Source organism: Linepithema humile, chromosome 1 (genome assembly GCF_040581485.1).
Source record: "Linepithema humile isolate Giens D197 chromosome 1, Lhum_UNIL_v1.0, whole genome shotgun sequence".
NCBI classification, from domain to species: domain Eukaryota; kingdom Metazoa; phylum Arthropoda; class Insecta; order Hymenoptera; family Formicidae; genus Linepithema; species Linepithema humile.
Window position 1 is genome coordinate 10454532 of NC_090128.1, and position 17897 is coordinate 10472428.

General features: G+C 40.4%; 1 protein-coding gene across 4 annotated transcripts in view; it reads left to right on the forward strand.

Annotated features, from left to right (window-relative positions):
• LOC105677193 (kin of IRRE-like protein 1) overlaps positions 1-17897 on the forward strand; it is a 337620-nt gene that overhangs the window by 120009 nt on the left and 199714 nt on the right. The gene's annotated exons all lie outside the window — the stretch shown is intronic.

The following is a 17897-nucleotide window of genomic DNA, read 5'->3' on the forward strand; positions in this document are numbered from 1 at the left end:
TGCAACATGGTGAATTCAACGGAACAATTCGATCTTCGTGTCCGGTTTATTAACGCATTGTATGCGAGATATTCGTTGTCGGTAATGCGCGAAACGGCGGCTGTCCGAGAGGGATATGTACGAGAGATCATCATAAAATATAATATGCTTGCACAATCGCTTAAACGCGATAATAACAATCGAAGCGGCGGGAAGGTGTACGCTCGTACGTTGATCAACATGATGCTAAATCAATGTTACGTTTCCATAGACACGTGCTCGTACACATACGCAAAATATAAATCATAATTCCACAATTTAAGTCGGCAGTGGTAAATGAGGGACGTGTTATTTGCGTACGTCGCATTCATTTACTTGCGTAACCACCGAGCGTGAAGCGCTCGGTGTCAGCAAAATGCGGAACAACTATTTCTTCGTACACGCAATTGCGGCATAACCGTGCTACATGTATGAATGATGGTCCCTTAACACGCATACATGCGTCACTATATAACCACGACTCTTTCGCCCATGAAAAACATTTGTGTAATTAACAACCGATATTCAATTTCCGGTAAAAAAAAAAAAACTGTTCGAGATTTTCCAATTATCCGATTTTTGTTTTTCGATAAAAGAGCAATTACATACTAAAAATCACTTAAATTTTAAAAAGATGCGCATTACATGCGATGCATTCAATGCATGTAAAGCGCGCAACGTGGAACATTGAACTATGACCGATATAAATCACACACAGACGCATCTATTTTCTGATATTAAAAAATCTAGATATTAAAAATATTTGATTTTTTCGTAATATTTCACTTTTTGTATACTCGTAATATTAATATACTTTTGTATATTGCAGTGTTTCTCATCATGAATCATTGTTATGCGTATTAGCGAAATTATCTATTTGCAGAGTCTCTATCTGCAATACCATAATTAAATGTTTATGCAAATCCGATATCTCGTAAGTGCTTTTGAGCCAATTTTAATTAGATAGAATTTCTCTATGACAATTAACATCTGAATCGAAATATTAAACAATATTGCCAATAAAATTTAATTGTAAGATAAAAATAAATTTTACAGACGAGATGCCACTCGAAATGCAAGTTTAATTATTATGGATAAATTTATGCGCGAAACATTTTTTAAAGCATAATTGCAAGTATCTAATATTCGCTGTATCATCAGCATGCAAAAGTGTACTTGTCGGTGATATAGTCGAGAATGCATTATCTTGATGTATCTTAATGCATCTGTATACTCAATTAGACATTCATGAGAATTATTAACAAGCACCTAATTATTCTGTTCAAAACGGGATAATTTTCGGCAGAAATAAAATTGCTTAATTTCGCGACCGCGCGCGTTATCACGCTATTTTCGCAAACAACGGCGATGCTTTCGACATACATGCATTAATGGAATCGCGATAATCCGAGTCTGCAAAATCCCGGCGATCGCCAACGAGCGTCCATTACTTTAATACACCGTATCAATTTACCGAAACAATTTGATCTTCGCGGATAAATTATTTAACGCGATATCGTCGCGCGAGAAGTTGCGCCGTATAAATGACATTTCTTCCCCGCGCGTCGCACAGAAAGCGATTACAGTATAATAATATAATTGCGTGTGTATATTGTACAAACGATAGCGTCACTCCACTCGGTTACGATTCACGCATACGCGCCGAGATGCGCTCGCACACCAAACGAGTCAACGCTCTTTCGTTCGTTTGCACGGCGGAATATGGCCATTACCGAAATTAGCGTTGCCGATTCGATTACACGCGATTATTACGTCGTCGGCCGGGTGCCGTGTATGTATGCGTGCTCGCGCGCATAGGATTGTACACACATTTCATGTATTCGACGAGATCAAAGGCAAATCGGCGATGCCGATGTTTCGCGATGACTTTAATGAGAGATCAGGTAGGATTTTATGACGCTGACTCGTTGAAAAACACATCGCGCGGGCGATAGAGATATTGGATTTTCCGTGAAAATTCTTGATATTCGAGTCGCGGGGGGATTGCACAGTTAATAACCATTATCTATACAAATGTTAGATAGTCTACGAGACATAATATCATGGGAATAAGATTAAAAGCTTCGAGTTTTAGTGACTGTTAACTGTCTGCTTTTAAGCAGACAAAATGTATTCTGCGAAACTATGATAATTGGCTTAATGCAATCCTCGTGTCGAGTCAGTTTATCCGTCCAACGAAAAACACATAGAATTCAACATAAAATAATCATTCCGCGCTTAACTAGACTCGTCACCGATTTTTATTCGATACGCGATCGTCGTAATATGTGTTATGCAACTAAAAAAATATCTTCAATCTTGTAGGAAGAGAAGTATTAATAGCAATTTGTTGGACGGCTTTAAAAACGGCACTAGGTATAAACCGCAACTGCGAGTAATCATCCGCGTATTTTTATGATCGTTGCATCCATTAGCGCGCAAAATCCAGCCTTCAGAAATTATACGCCTGCCGCAAAATTAGTCTCGATTTATGCACCTTAGATAATCGGTAGTCGCACGAGAACCGTGTTGAGAAAAATCGCGGCGCCTGTCCGCGACGTTTCGCGAGTTCCGCAAATCTTTTAATGCGTTCCGTGTCATTGAGTATCGATTATCGTCGCGATCTACCGCGCGAAATCGGTAGGAAGCACTCTCGGCGCTGGATCGCTCGGAAATGCTCTTTGAAGATATGACGACGTTCAGGACGAAGCCTTGAGGCATTAATTTACGTGTTTCTTGCGACGGATTCGCACTGTTTCGTCGCGCACTCGCGGTCGGCCGCGTGAAAATCATATTTCGCGGGGAAACTCGGTACGTTGACGAACAATAGAACTTCCGGCTTTTTTTCCGGTTTGTCGCGACCGCTGTGTCGGACCGACAAGGCCTCCAATAAATTTCAGCTTGCACTGACGGCGAGAGCAGCGATGCACGCGCGTGCAATATCGCATCCGCGATACCGTCGCGGGTGAGAGAAGAACAAACAGACCCGGTTTCATTAACGTCGCCGTAATGCGTTAAGTAGAACGAAGTTCTTAATGTCGCTCTAGGCGTTCTGTTTGTACATAAACGTAGAATGATAAGACATAATAATTTTGAAGATCTTGAGAGAACATTTTTTTAGAAATTTTGCTGCATTTCTCAAAGCATTTAAGTTAGATTCTTGAAAAAAAAAGAATATTTTATTACACTGTTCTCACATCTCAGTTTAATATGTACTCATTTTATATTAGCGTATTTCCGTGAACTTTTGTGTTTTTAAGATAATTTTTTATAGCAGTATCTATCTGTGTTAATCTCTTAAATAAAACAATGTTAGAAGACATATAAAAAATATAAAAGAAACAATACCAGGCACTTTTGCATAACTCAGCTTTATTATGATTTTTAATTTGCTCCGCAAGTTTCACGGGCAAATACCACAGTCTCGCTTTCTATTTTTGCTACTCGAAGCGCGTTTCAAGTTCGGCTTGACCGCACTCGTTAATTCCTTTAGGCATCAACACGACCTCCAACGGTCTGTGACGGTTATTTCCGCGGCGTCTTGAGTTTCCTTTTTCATCCACATAAGCCGTGAATCTAATCGAGCCGGACGGGCCTCTCTTTAAGACGCTGTCCAAACCAGCAGACGGCACCGAGTGCTTAGACGAAAAAGCAGTACCGCTTCTTGTGAGCAATTTAAGAGTTTCCCGGGAATTGGCGTGTGCGCGACTAGACATTCGTTTATCTTAATTCCGACTTGGAAAGAACACGATGCTCTTTTATTCCGACGCTCGTTCGTTCAAAGACGCGAACGTTTTTCTCGTTAACGTCGAATGTCTTTTGAATGCGCTCCTCCATGACGCATCCATTTGTGCAATGTATTTTTATTTTGTACAAATCTTTCCGCATCTTATTTTTTCTCCTATTGTTTTTCCCCAGTTAATGCACGTGCCAATTGTTGTACGAAGACGTTTCGCGCGAACTCGAAGAAACCCGCGCGTGATCGAGCAATTCCAAGCGGATCGATAATCATCTCCAGCCGGAACAAAGCGATGACGCAGCGCGACGCGTCGAAGCTCGCTGTGTAAAATTTCCCGCCGTAAAAGCGGCAAGAATGGGTCGTGATTTTATAAAACGCATGTTACGTGGGCAATGATGCCATCGTCACGATGACAAAACACATATTACGCGGCGAAATAAAGCTCGAACCGCGACCATCCGCGTTCGTTAAGTGAGCGATTGTTCGCTGTTAACAAGATAAAAGGGAAAATGAGATTCTAGTTTGTTCATTTTTGACAAATAAAGTCGAAAATAAGAGCACCGTATTGTATCGCGTAATACTATTTTTCATCCGTAATATCGCGTAGAAAATCATCTATAATAAAATAAATGCAAACGCGAGACCGGTTGATAGTTCCGGTCGGAACGTGTTTTGCTATCTTGTTATTTTAATTTTAATATTTTTTTCCGTACATCACGCGAATGAAACGGATGTTGACTGCATATTTATTATCCATCTTTGCACTCTTGTCGGTGATAAACGTGGCAATGAATAATTATCGTTGTTTTTACTTATTTACGCACTTTTTGCGCAATTATTACATATGGTCGTTTGCAACTAAGGACTGTTTCGCTATTTGTTTGACGAGCGATTTGCGATCCATTTGTCGGAACGTTGGCGACGCGAGGAGAAAACAAAGAACGAGCGGAAGAGGATCGTGCGTTCCAAGTTAAAACGGGCGGTGCGATATTAGCGTGTATAAGCAATGCATATATTAACAAAGTTCTTATCCTTTCGGAACGTTCGTTTGTTTCACCATCCCCGGGAGTCTAAAACTTCCCCCGGGGATATGAGTAAACACTCGGCGGAACTTGCGAGAAGAGAGCGCGGGAATTGCTATCCGGAACTGCAAAGAGACTCGTCAGTAATAAGACTGCAATAGTCAACGATGTAAAATGCTTCAATTTGCTACGTATGTTTTGCAAATAAGAAAAATAACTAGAATATAACTGTAAAATACTGTTTCTATGCTTTCTTACAGTTTCTAAAAAAATTTAAGCATATAAAATACTCGACTCATTCAAGAATTAGTGTCAATAAATGCGCATTTTTCACAATTAAGGTCGATTTGAATTTTTAATTTGTACCTAGAGCGCATAAAAGAAATACATAATTTTTTTAATAAGTTCGGCTTTTAAATAAAGTGAAAAATATTTCATATAAATTGTTAAATATATTTAATCCTTAAAACGTGTACGTATATGGGAAGTGGATACCGGTAAGAGCTCTTTGCAGATTTGGTAATCCAGGATGGAATAATCGGATTGAATCTATGAGTAGAGAATTTGAGTATTTAATAATTACGTGGGTTCTGTATAGGTTTAGCGTCATACTTATGGGATAAAGGAGTTTGGCTGTTCAACTTACAAGGGAATCCCGCGCGATTCTCCTAAATGGAGTGCATTATACACTATAACCGTGCTAGAGAGGTCGTTACCATTGTAAGATGTTATCACGAAATGCGCCGAAAATTGATAGCAAAATACTTTTGATACTTAATGATCGCTTACGAGAGAGTTTTATTGAATCATTTTTCTAACACTTTATCATTTAATAATAATCATTCAGCACAAAAAATATATTTGCGTCACGTAATAAATGCGAATAAAAAATAGATATTTCTCAACTAAATAATTCAAAATTGTGTGAATTTGAAGAACTGTGAAGCAATGAATGAAAATAGCATGACGCAAATTCCTGGAATTATTAATTGATGTAAAACACAAAGAAACAAAAGTAGTTGTTTTTTAAACATGCAAATCGAATGGAACTGACACTTTCTTATCTTAAGTGAATATGCGCTTAATGAGGACAGAAATACAAATTTCAACAAGGTCTTTGAAATTCAATGGTCGTCGAGTTTTTTGCAAAGGTGATTTTGTTAATTATGATGGAACGGATTTCCTGTTAGAGACAGGATATCGATAACGGCAAAAAGAGGCATGATCTCGCCATGACTTGCAATAGGTATTTCCGCATCGGATCGTTCTTCATTAACTCTTCGGCGCATGGCATTATTATTCAGTTGCAAATGGTTGACATATGTTAGACGTGTCACTTAGCGAGACACGCTATAATTCTACGCTACTCACGTCTCCATTCATATTTTAATGTATGTGTATACGAAATTGTTATTTCACTCACGTCAAGAAACATTACAATTTTCTGTTGCAAGAATAAGGAGCATTGTTGCAAATGCATTGTTCGCGGAAACGATTATTAGCTATGCTTGGCATACTTTTCGTCCTCGTTTGTGTAATACAGTCATTAATTAACTTATGTACAATTTCACGGTAGTTAAACGCCGGAGAATACTGCCAGAATTTCTCCCGGCAATCTTTGTCTTGTCAGTATGATGAAAGGATTTGCGCTGCTCGATTTTGCTGTTAGCAGACGTGAATAAAAATAATGAGCGGTGAAACATGATTTGTAATCAGAGCGACCGTTTACTTCGCAGTTAACAACGCAATTATCAGCGTTTGTCTCCTAATATTACGGATGTTCAACAGATGTTACATAAGCACACGTATCGATGATCATCGAGATTATTGTATTTCATTGCGCAAACGTTGCTTTATTATTCTAAACTTCATTGATCTTGTAGAATTGATCTATTATTATTATTATTATTATTTGTCATGCTAATTGTAAGTGCGTTTACCGATAACGGCTATCTTATCGGTAGCGCCTAAAAGTCGTGACAGAATTATATTTCACAAATAATCTATGTGGACGCAAAATATTACTCGTCGCATAACGAGTACGCGAATGCATGAATATATATGAGTTTATTATATATTTCTTAGTGAGGTGTAGTTTACTATTTCTTAGTATGAATATATGAATTTATTATATATTTCTCGGTTTTGTGAATGAACCGAATTTCCGTCTTGGATCACGCTTTTCTTTCACGGTGCATCACGCTCTGCTCGTATTTTCCAGGACAGTCGTTCCTCATGCGCCTGCACGTTACGAGCGTTAAGGCGAGCCCGTCGTTATAGGGCAGCCTGTACAAATAGGCGAGCCCCTACCCCGTTCGTTTTTTTTTTTACATTCCGCTTCTTCTCTTTTTACCGGGGACGCATAACTCGGCGTATGTGATGCACCGCTAATATCGGTTTTATACATGCGTCACTCGCCTTTACCATCCGGTCAGGAAAAAACGACAGTGTCGTATGAAAAAGCGTCGTGGCCGCCCGCCTGATATACCATTAAATCCGCCACCCGTTTATTGGTTAATATACACCGAGCGGGGTCCGCAAAGCACCATATCCATTGGGGTCTCTTGTGAAAAATCGCGAGATAATCTCCCTTATTTACTCCGGCGGTTTGTTTTACATATTTACGCGCTAACCGATCTATCTCCAGGATTTTAAATATTTAACGGAGGTGGCTATTATATATAAAGTGTTATTATGCACGACATTAATAAGTAACCGCCGTTTATTGATTTTCAGAATCTTTCGTAAAAAAAAAGAAATGTAAAAGTGAGTATAACGAAAAGAAAATTGTGAATCTACGTGATAGGCGTGCGAAGCGCATCGGTACGAGATGAAAACACATACAGTAATTCCTTCGCGGAAGCACCGCGGTCGGGTGGAAAGAAAGAAAGAAAAAAAAGAAACTGAAAAGTGCGCCTATATCCCATCGCCGAATACGGCAAATCCCATCTTACGTCAGGAAGAAATAGCGACGCTACGAGCGCAGTCGTTACGATGCCGACGCGGAAATACACGGCGTCAAAGGCTTACGAAGGGGCTAAGGGTAGCTGGCGCCGCGCGGAAACCGACACCGTCGACCCGCCGCTGTGCTCCTACATGCCCTTTTTCAGTTCTCGCGCGCACGTTGCAGCGGCTTCTCTGAATTCACCGGGGGAGATTACAGTCGACGCTGAAAGCGCAAAGCACGAAGTAAGCCAATAAAAAGACGAGAGAATTTCCAAGATCGCGGGCGCTTCTTCGTCCTCCCTCCTTTGTCCGTCGTAACTGTCGCGACGACTGGTCTGAAGAATACCGCGGAAGCGACGTCAATACCGACCGTTTTCTCGCGTCAACGTGACAATTTTGATCGCATACCTTTCATACCGTTTCTTTATTCACATTCCGGGCAGTAGTTAAATTCAATCGATGTTTCAAGTGATTCTCTTTTTGTTAGAAAATTTATATAATTTTGGTAGAAGTACGTTTGCGTAAAAATTGTTTAAAAAAAGACTAGCTGAATTTAGTCGAGTGAGAATATAGCTTTGTTTTATATCTGCAACAATTATTATTAATTCATTAATATTAATGCTCATTTTAGATACTGAAAATTGCGCGGATCTCTGATTACTTGGGAATTTTAGAAACTCTGTCTATCTTGACGGCTACATGATTAACGCGAGTACGGTAACGCGCAAGATTGCGACGGTTATCGGTGAATTGGGAGTTCGATCTTTCGATTTGCACGCTACGACACCCGCTCCTTGCTGGACTACATCTCTGTTTCCTTCTCTTGCTGTCTCTTTCCCTCTTTTGGCTCGCTCCTTCGCTCATTCCGCGGTAACCCGGCAGCTTTGCTTAAGCTAAGCTTAAATAAGCAAACTGTCGCGTAGGTAGCTTCGACCAACGTTTCTCCGCCCTCTTCATCAACTCCGTCCGAGCTTCGGAACTTTTTGGCGGGTAGTCTGCGCTAACTGCCGAGTTAACTCTCGTTCGCAAGGAATATTGCCGTAAATCGTTAGCGAAGAAGCCGCGGATTCCCTAATAACGACTTGACTGTCCGTTAAAACCGAAGGTAAATAAGTTTCTGAGACTAGCGGAAACTTGGACGTAGCCGGCTGTCTTTCAACTGGGAAAAATCCTCAGTTGTTTTGTCAACAGAAAAACTGCGAGACGCTTTCCCATTTTAATGATAATTTATTGAACCCAATTACCCGTTTGATATCTTATTCAAAATGCGATTTACGTCAGCGCAGAATTATGTCAAATTAACATTGCATTTCTAAAGTAATACATTCTTTTGTCCTTAATATAATTGCAGCTGCAAATTGTGTTATAGTATTATGGCCTTAAATTTTTAATTGTGTTCCGTGCGAAGTAATGTGATTACGTTAATCATTAAATCGATCTGTTCTCTCAAATATGCTTAAAAGTTTATATAAAGATAAATTGATATACTATGTATATATAAAGTGGCACCGATTAACGCTTCTCCGCAGTCTTCATTAGCTCCATTCGCAATTAAGAACTCTGGCGGAAAGTCGGTGCCAAGTATTGGATTATATTAGCGCGTGCTGCGGTGAGATAGTGGATAAAGGAAGCATTTGAGTCGCGATATTACCTTGCAGAAAAGTGTGTTAAAGCCAAGAAATAATACCGCGTGCTAATACTTTCATAATTAACAACTGTAATATTTAATGCTTATTAAATTGGAGCGATATTGGAGTTAATAACAATTTCATTAAATTTCGTGAATATTATATGCAAGCTATTTATAAGCTGTGAAAGAAAAATGCGACAGATTAATAATGCGCGTGCAAGCTATCGCTTTTTTCGCGTTATCGATTTTACAAAGAATACTGTTGAATTACAAATTGAACATGTGACAAAATGAATGTAACGTTCATCAATCTGCGCGCTCACACAGGATCTCGATGCTTGCCTAAAATATTTCGCTCATTTAATGCGATGCGTTATCGATGCTCGCGCTTCGATATTCCGCGAAATTCTGCGCGTTGTTTCGTCGCCGCTGTCATCCGACAGGAAAACCGAGAAAGCCGCGGAATAATCACGGAAACGCCGATGGAATCGCGAACAAGCGCCAATCCAATAATACCGCGATACCCGGGGGAATGTAGAAAAGCTCTTAAACGACATCGTTCGGCCATCGTTGCGGACGTGTTTCCGTAGAACCGGAAGCTAGGCCTCTACGTAAGATTTGTAGGACGTTTCAAGCCCGGTCTTCGATTCTAAGTGTTCTTTCTTGTACACTCGAAGTTCTAACGGTGCATTAAATACCGTGGCACATGGATTGACATATTTTCTAGAACAAAAAGAAAAATTTAATTAAATATCGCAATTTTTAAATTGCAACAATGGGAAAATTTGAGAGAGAGAGAGAGAGAGAGAGAGAGAGAGAAAGAGAGAGAGAGAGAGAAATGATCTGTGACATTGGAAAAGTGTATTATATGTCTATTTGCGGATTGGTGCTCGTGTTACGATTCGTTGGATTATGAAAGAAATGTAAAAATGATCACTTATGTAATGGCGCTTCCTTCCTGGGATACGTCGCGCTATCAAGTGAAAAGCGAGATACGATCGCAGCGTGTGTAAGTAATGGGCGCATTACTGTACTCTTCACTAAGCTCTGCGCCATGGGGATTATAAACGCCCCAAGTATTGCATGTGCCGTACATAAATGATGCACGCGGCATGCACGCCACTCAAGCTATGTCCGCGGTCAGAATAGGCTGAAATATTTAATGGCCGCGTGATTGTTTCGCAGCGGATTTTAACTGCGCAAAACGCGGTGCTGCGCAAAAGTATAAATCGGTTTACAGCTTATTAAATCTGGTTTATATCCGTCATCTATCTTGCCTCGCGGACGTTCCCCTCCGTTCCCCTCCGTTCCCCTTCGGTGCCCCGCGCCGGCTCGAACAACGTGCATACAATTTTTATGATCGATAACGTGCGCCCGGTTCTTCTACGTGTTATGGATTCTTCTGCGAACCGTCTACCACTGCGCCTCGTTTTAAGTTCAATGTCCGCGCCAAGTGAATATGCCCTTCAGTTCGCGAATCACGCGAATTTAACAAGATTGATTGTTTTTCCAAAATAATACAATAAATATGTGTACAAGCTTTCATATATTTTGCTTTTAAATGTATTTTTTTATTGTGAATTTTTCGGTCAAATTTTAGTCGATCGCAATTATATTACATTCTATTTTGAATATCTTTTCACGTTGTTACATCAAATTTGGTTTAGTATTAATCAGTAGAAAGTAAATTTTATAATTTAATTTGAGAAAGTAGAATTTCCAATAAAGAATTTTCAAAGAATAAAACTGGCAATTTGTTCAATGCATAAGTATGTTAAAACAATTTCTGCAGTTTGCGAATATTGAAACAAATACATTTTTTTAAATGAATTAAAATAGTATCGATAAAACTATAATACGTTCTATGTTTTTCCGACGATTCGTGTCGGGAGAAAGATATAGTATCTCGGAGAGGAAGATGCATTTAACGTTTATGTTTATTTAATAAATCGGTCCATCCTTTGCCATTAAAAGACTGCGGAAGCACGTACCAACTGGTAAACGCGTGACGTGGTAACCAACTAGATGCAATTTTAAAAATCGAAAACAGTGTTTCTCCATTAACGGAGAAATACATCCCCCAGCGATTTTGCGAAAAATCAAGAAGAGCGTACGCGTTGGCGCGCGCGCGCGCAACGTATATCGAAACAGCTCGAGGGTTAAGCGGAACAACATCGCGAGGACTTCCTCGAGATAATATTGTCTTTGCGGTCCTTGCCGAGCTTAGTGACTTCGATGCCGGGTTTAAGAACCGAGCACACACCGATGAACCTCGTACTACGCTGTTTTCACCCGTAATATTTGGACTACTTCGAGACTCCGGGACGCTCTATAAGCTCAGACGCGCGGATTGCTCTGTTCTTGAGAGACCAATAAAAATACCGACTGTACATTCGCACATGCAACGATTGCGACTGTACACGAGCTCTTCACTTTGTTCAATATTGAAGCTATTGTAACTGTAACTGGCGTTTAACGCGTTATTGGGTATTGTCTACGTGAACAATTTTCTTTGATCTCGTGTTTTTGTTTTTATGTGAAGCTCGTGTGAAAAAATAATATAGAAAAAATAATATTATTAATTATCTCTCTCTCTCTCTTTCTTTCTCTCTCTCTTTTATGACATTTTTGGTAACATTAATTTTACAAATTACAATTTACGAATGAACAGAAATTTGATTTTAGTAAGTGCATTTTCAGCGTTTAATCGGTTTTTTGTTGCTACTTCTGCATAACAATTAGCACGTACACTCACGTAATCTCGTTAATCGCAGGTACATAGTGTGCTCGTGAATAGTCGAAGTAGTCTATTAACCAATCGAGGGTGCAACGATCGACTGGAAGTTACACCGGCGATGTAGTCGGTTCGATTAGTAGGTGATTAAACCTAATCGCGAAACTCGAAACGCGATTTGGCCGCTCGTTGCGACTTAAAGCTCCTTTAATGACGGAAGAAGAGAAATTACACACTCTACATTTCGCTGATGTGGGTTAACGAGCGCACGACTGAGGTGCGAGGCGCGAGGTATCGCGCTTCGGATCTGAAAAGTACGGAAGAGCAATTCGAGGGTAAAAGTTATGGGCTCTCTCGCCGTAAGATCTTCTTCCCGTGGATTTCCAGGATCAACGATGCACCGTCCGTCGAACTCGCCTTAGATTCGGTCGCTTAGAAGCTTTCCGCCGAAGACTTCGATCCCGCAAAAAGAGTCCTCTAACTGCTATCTCCCTTTAGCGAGATCGTATCGCCTTGATAGCGCGCTGTCATCCAGTCGCGGTAAAAATTCGCGGTTGAATTCCGAGTAAAAAAGCGCGCGAAAACATTTGTCTTAATACGCATTATTCTCACGTACACAGCGTATCAAAATCTGAATAACCTTCTCGAACATGTTAACGTTTATTTTTAACGTTCGAAATGAAAGATGAATAAACGAAAAATCTCTTCTGGTTATTTTTCAACGCCGATAGAATTTATCTCTTTTTAAAGTAAAAAGGTATAAGCTTGCGATAATAAATAAATTAAAATGTGTAAATAAAGATATCGAACCCAAGTTAGATATAAGATTGCCATCGAAAGTCTTCTTTATTGAGAATCTCTAATTTCAAACGTTTTGGTCAACAATTTGACCCTCTTCAATGAAAAGTCCATAAAATTCGCGTAATTAAGGTCAATACTAAAAATATTAACTATTCAAAATCTATCTTTAAACAAACTGAAAACTTACTTTAACAGACTTGGACAGCAGACTGCTGTGAGAAACAATATTTAAGTAAACTGTAATTGGGGGAACGGAAAGGAATAATTATTAGGAAGACTATTTCTAATTGTTGACCGAAACATTTGAAGAGACATTAGAGACTTTCAATAAAGAAGATTTTCGACGGCATTTTCGACGATTACATCTGATTTGGACTCGATATCCCCATTTCCATATTTTAATCTATTTATCTCTTTTTTTTCAAAATTAATGATTTAAAATTATTTCTCGGTATGGCATTGGATTTGGTCCACTTATAAAAATTTTTTATGAGTATCAATTTTGCTTCAAATACGATTTTAAAACATATCGTTTCCAGTGACATCATGTTTTATTTTCGTTCGTGCGCATATAATGGTCGCTTATAAATCTCGCCCGTTTGGATCACGCTCTTCGTAATTTTGCTAATTAAGCGGGGATTGTCGCGTTCGCTCGCAAGAAAGCACCGGCGCGTCATCCGACCGATCGATCAAAACGCATGTCGAAAACGGAGATCCTCGAATCGGACGCTCTATCGGTGGTAGTAGATTCGCGATAACTCTGAACATGCAATTACCATCGAAGTGGATTTCGACTCGCTCTTCTTCCCCTCCCCTGTTCTAACCGTCCCTGCCCGCCGCGCTATCCGCGCTCGAGGGTGGAATGTACCGAGCACTTCACTCGTCAGGCTCTTTGGCTGTAGCTTCGAATTCAAATTTGTGAAGGCCTCCCTATCCCCACTTTGACCCGGGTGTTCTCCTACGGCCTCGCAATACCAATGATGCCAATTGCATCCGGCTGGTTCAAACCGGCTGGAAATAATTGTCGATCTTCCGCGTGCTTTCCGCTCCTTTGGCGAGGGAATTTTCGCGCGACGGCGGTGCAGATTTTCGACGTGTACATGTTCAATTAAAGGGGATGTTAATTAAAATATATTGACACGGCCGGCAAGCACACAGCGCCGTCCAAGCGATCAATTAAATTTTATCAATGGCGCGTATTTGCGATTAATGCGACGCTCTCGACTACGGAGCGGGATCAAATGAGGATCAGAAACAACATTGATCCGCGCGGTGATGCATCGAAAATATACTGCGCGAAACGCGCGTAATTATTTTCGCTTCCATCTCTTTTGCTATCGTTATTTAAATTGATTTTTTTTAATTAGTGCGTAGCTTTTAAAAATTGTTTCTTTTTTCTTTTTATAGGAAATTACTTTTATATATAATCCCTTGCTGCGCTATATCGGATATCTCAAACATATTTAATGCGTTTAAAATATTTTAGGAATAGCAAAGGTCTAGTAATATTTAAATATTCTCTACTTAGTAATATGTTTAAAAAACTAGAAGAGACATTTCACAAAAGTTTCTTTTTTAACGCGGCAGATTCGACATGCATTCTTAATCGACACGAGTCGCACTTATGAGATTCGGCAACTTTACTGCTGACGAGATACCTCGCTTGAAACTATTTCTCTCTGACCTCCGTCAGTTTTAGTACTCTTTCCATAAAGCAGGTATAGTCTTCCATACGGCGTTGTTACGAAGAGAACTTCGAACTGCGACGGGTCAAAGTGCGTCATTCTCGCTGCCTTCACCGACAGGGCTTCGTACGGTGTGCGCGGCGAGTGTTGATGACTGAAGCGAGGTGTGCACTCTGTGCTTACGTATCCTTGTAGCCGCCGCATTTGCCTTTAAAACTGTCGAAAATTTATAGTCCCTTTGTCCGCGCCTTGCGCTACTAGCGCGTGTGTTTATTGCGAAACTTCCCCCACCAACCGGCGCAGATAACACTCGTTAGGACGGTGAAAACATTTACGGAATGGAAAGTGAAATACGTTAATGAAGGGCTCGAAAGGTACTCGTTAAACCGAAACTCTGCCGGCGGAAAATTTAAATGCTGGAAACCGGGGCGAAGGGAGGTGGCAAAGCGCACGAGATTAGAAGGATTATTTCTGCGGAAAACGGAGTCGCGGAGCGACTATAATTTCATCGGCTTTTGCAAAGAATTTCACTCTTGTATTCCTACGCTCCAGCATTTTACCATTTTATTCTATTTTCAACGTAGGCGAGAATATATATTTTGGAATAGAATTAAACATTCACATTTTGTTATCATTAACTTCGACATTGTCAGTCTGTCTATGGATTTATACGCACCGAGGAACCATTAGATGGATGGAATTGGTTAAATTACAGAAACGCGGTGCACCGAACGCAACCGACTGGTTCGGCTACACAGGTTCGCAAGCTCGCTCGGGAACTGTAGATGATGCTGCAGCGAGCGCAGTGAACCGGTCTATCTGATCCTAATTGTTTGCGTTTTCCGCCGTAGCGCGACGAGGCCGCCGAGATAAAGGTTGCAGCGGTGGTTGTGCGCGGTACAAACAATTTTCTCCGCTGCCTCGGAGCTCACCCTAATTTTCCGTTCCCCGCACGATGCGACGGCGCGCACGGACGCGCGCCGCACGTCCCGGCCGTCTCCCATTCAAAGCGCACGGGCGAAACGGTTACTGGAATCGTACTTGTTGAGTCGCTTAATGGGCCCGTGAGCATCGTGCGCGCGCGCGAAAGTTGCTCCGGCAATTTTTCACTCGGCTAAGTCCCCGAAACTCCATTCGATTCCAGATTGCTCGACTTGTTCGAAGTTTGTCGGTGCGAGCGAGAGTACGCCCGCGCTTCCTCGAGAACCCTCAACGACCTCGGCCCGTCTCTTTTGCCGGCGTATGAATATACGTATGCTAAGATGCGACATCGCGCGCGAACACACCGCTCCTTGATGAAAACTTTCATCGTAGCTCGTTCCCGACGATTCTTACAAACTTGTTCTCCCCCCCCCCCTCCTCCGGGAGAAGGCGGCGCCCTCGTGTGAACTTTGACCGCGAGGTGAGGATCGAAAAGAAGAAGTCGTTGCAGCAATTACGTCAGAAAATTGCATTCTTTTTGCATTCAAATTGCCTGCGATAAATTGTTTGCCAGGCTTCTGGAGTTGCGGGTAAATCGGGTCGGCAGACGAAGCAAATCGTTTTCAATTATTTTATGATTTTAAAAATTTATCCAATTTACTCACATTTATTTTCATTTATTTGCAAATAAACATAACTGTGTGTAAATCGGATCAATTTTTAAAAATATTATAAAATCTTTTCGAAAAATCCGCTTTGTTTGCCGGTCCAATTCACTCGCATTTACCTTATTTGGTATAATGCTTGGGAAAAAATAGCACTACTCGAATATTCAGGCTTGTAACTAGGTTAGTGTAATGTATGTTAAATAGCATTGGCATGGGTATGCAATTATAATGCAAAACACACGATTAATAGGCTTAATCAAATTCGAGACGGCCGGCATGTGATGTGTAGCTATTTCAATTACAGCGTTTGATACAAACTGCCAGTAAACCGTAATGCCACGACTGTATCAAATCAACGCTAAATCGAATTATGCGCGTTGAAGACGCTAATTTGATAGTATCGATAGTACGTCAAATGCGCTATCGTAACGCTTCCGGCGGTTGCGATACCGGAGTAGAACTGTGATACGTACTACCGAAGCCGTCGTAAGGATCATATCAGATTCGATTAGCGTGCATTTAAGTTTCAAATCCTATTGCGTTAATTGACGAGGAAAACTCTGCGCCCCGTAGAGCAATACGATGAAATATTTATACGAGCGGGCAGGCCAACAAGTTGAAAACGGACCTCGCAAAGCCGACCCGTATGTCGCGTCGCGAATGCGTAATTGCGTGCAACGACCCTCGTAATTAAGCTTACCGAAGTACTCTTGATTATCACGAGGATTAGTCTGATGAGTCTGACCGTTTCGTTTTGAAGTACCAAGTCAAATGCAGTTACATAAGCTAATATCGCTCCTTGAATCCGAATGCAGGGTAATCTCGGCGTATTGTAAATTCGACACGCACTCCCCGGTAATTAATTGCATAGATTTGCGAAGCAGCACCGATGTATTAAATAATTGATTCCTTTATTGCAGACAAAATGAGATTATCATTAAACAGAATTACCAAACAGGATTATTATAAGTATTATTTTTGAATTATTTGCAAATCTCGCAACGTAAGAGAAACGAAAATAGCGTTTTCGAAGAGATGCTGCTGACTGAAATTAATCACATTTATTGATTACAGTGGTTGAAAATATCGCATAATTATACGTCGGAATCGTACAATTTTATATCTTGCTTACGTCACCAGTCAAAGGAGCTTGTTATTAAAATTACGGGTATAACTTGTCATAATTAAATTTTGTATGTAATTTGTGCACGTATTTAACAGTGAAAGGGTGATATAAATTGCTTTGACCAAAATTGTGTCGCAACCTCTTCTAGCATCTGGTTTCTATCATCTTCTTATTTTAATGCTGTGTAATAATACAATAGATTGAGTTAAATTTTATTTATAGGAACATAATATAATTTTGTCATTTAACAATGGAAGCTTGCATAACAAAAGTCTTCTCTTTGCGGTGACTTGAGTGTTAAACATAGCACTCTAAAACGAGTATAATTTTTTAGTTTATAAATATAAATCTTTAATAGAGTTTGGAATACTTCTCAATAATTGAATTTTGTTGCCGCTAGATGGGAGAAATGGAAAATTAGTGAATTACTCATAAATCACGTTAATTCCGGAAGAAACGATCGGGTTCTTATTGCGTTTCTCGGATCACGTCGGCAATATTCTCGTTTATCGCACGAATTAGTCGGATGAAACTGACCGTTTCGAAGCTCGTGTCGAACGCAGTCACGTAGATCGCGCGCGCTTTCGTATATCCGGGTGCAAAAAGC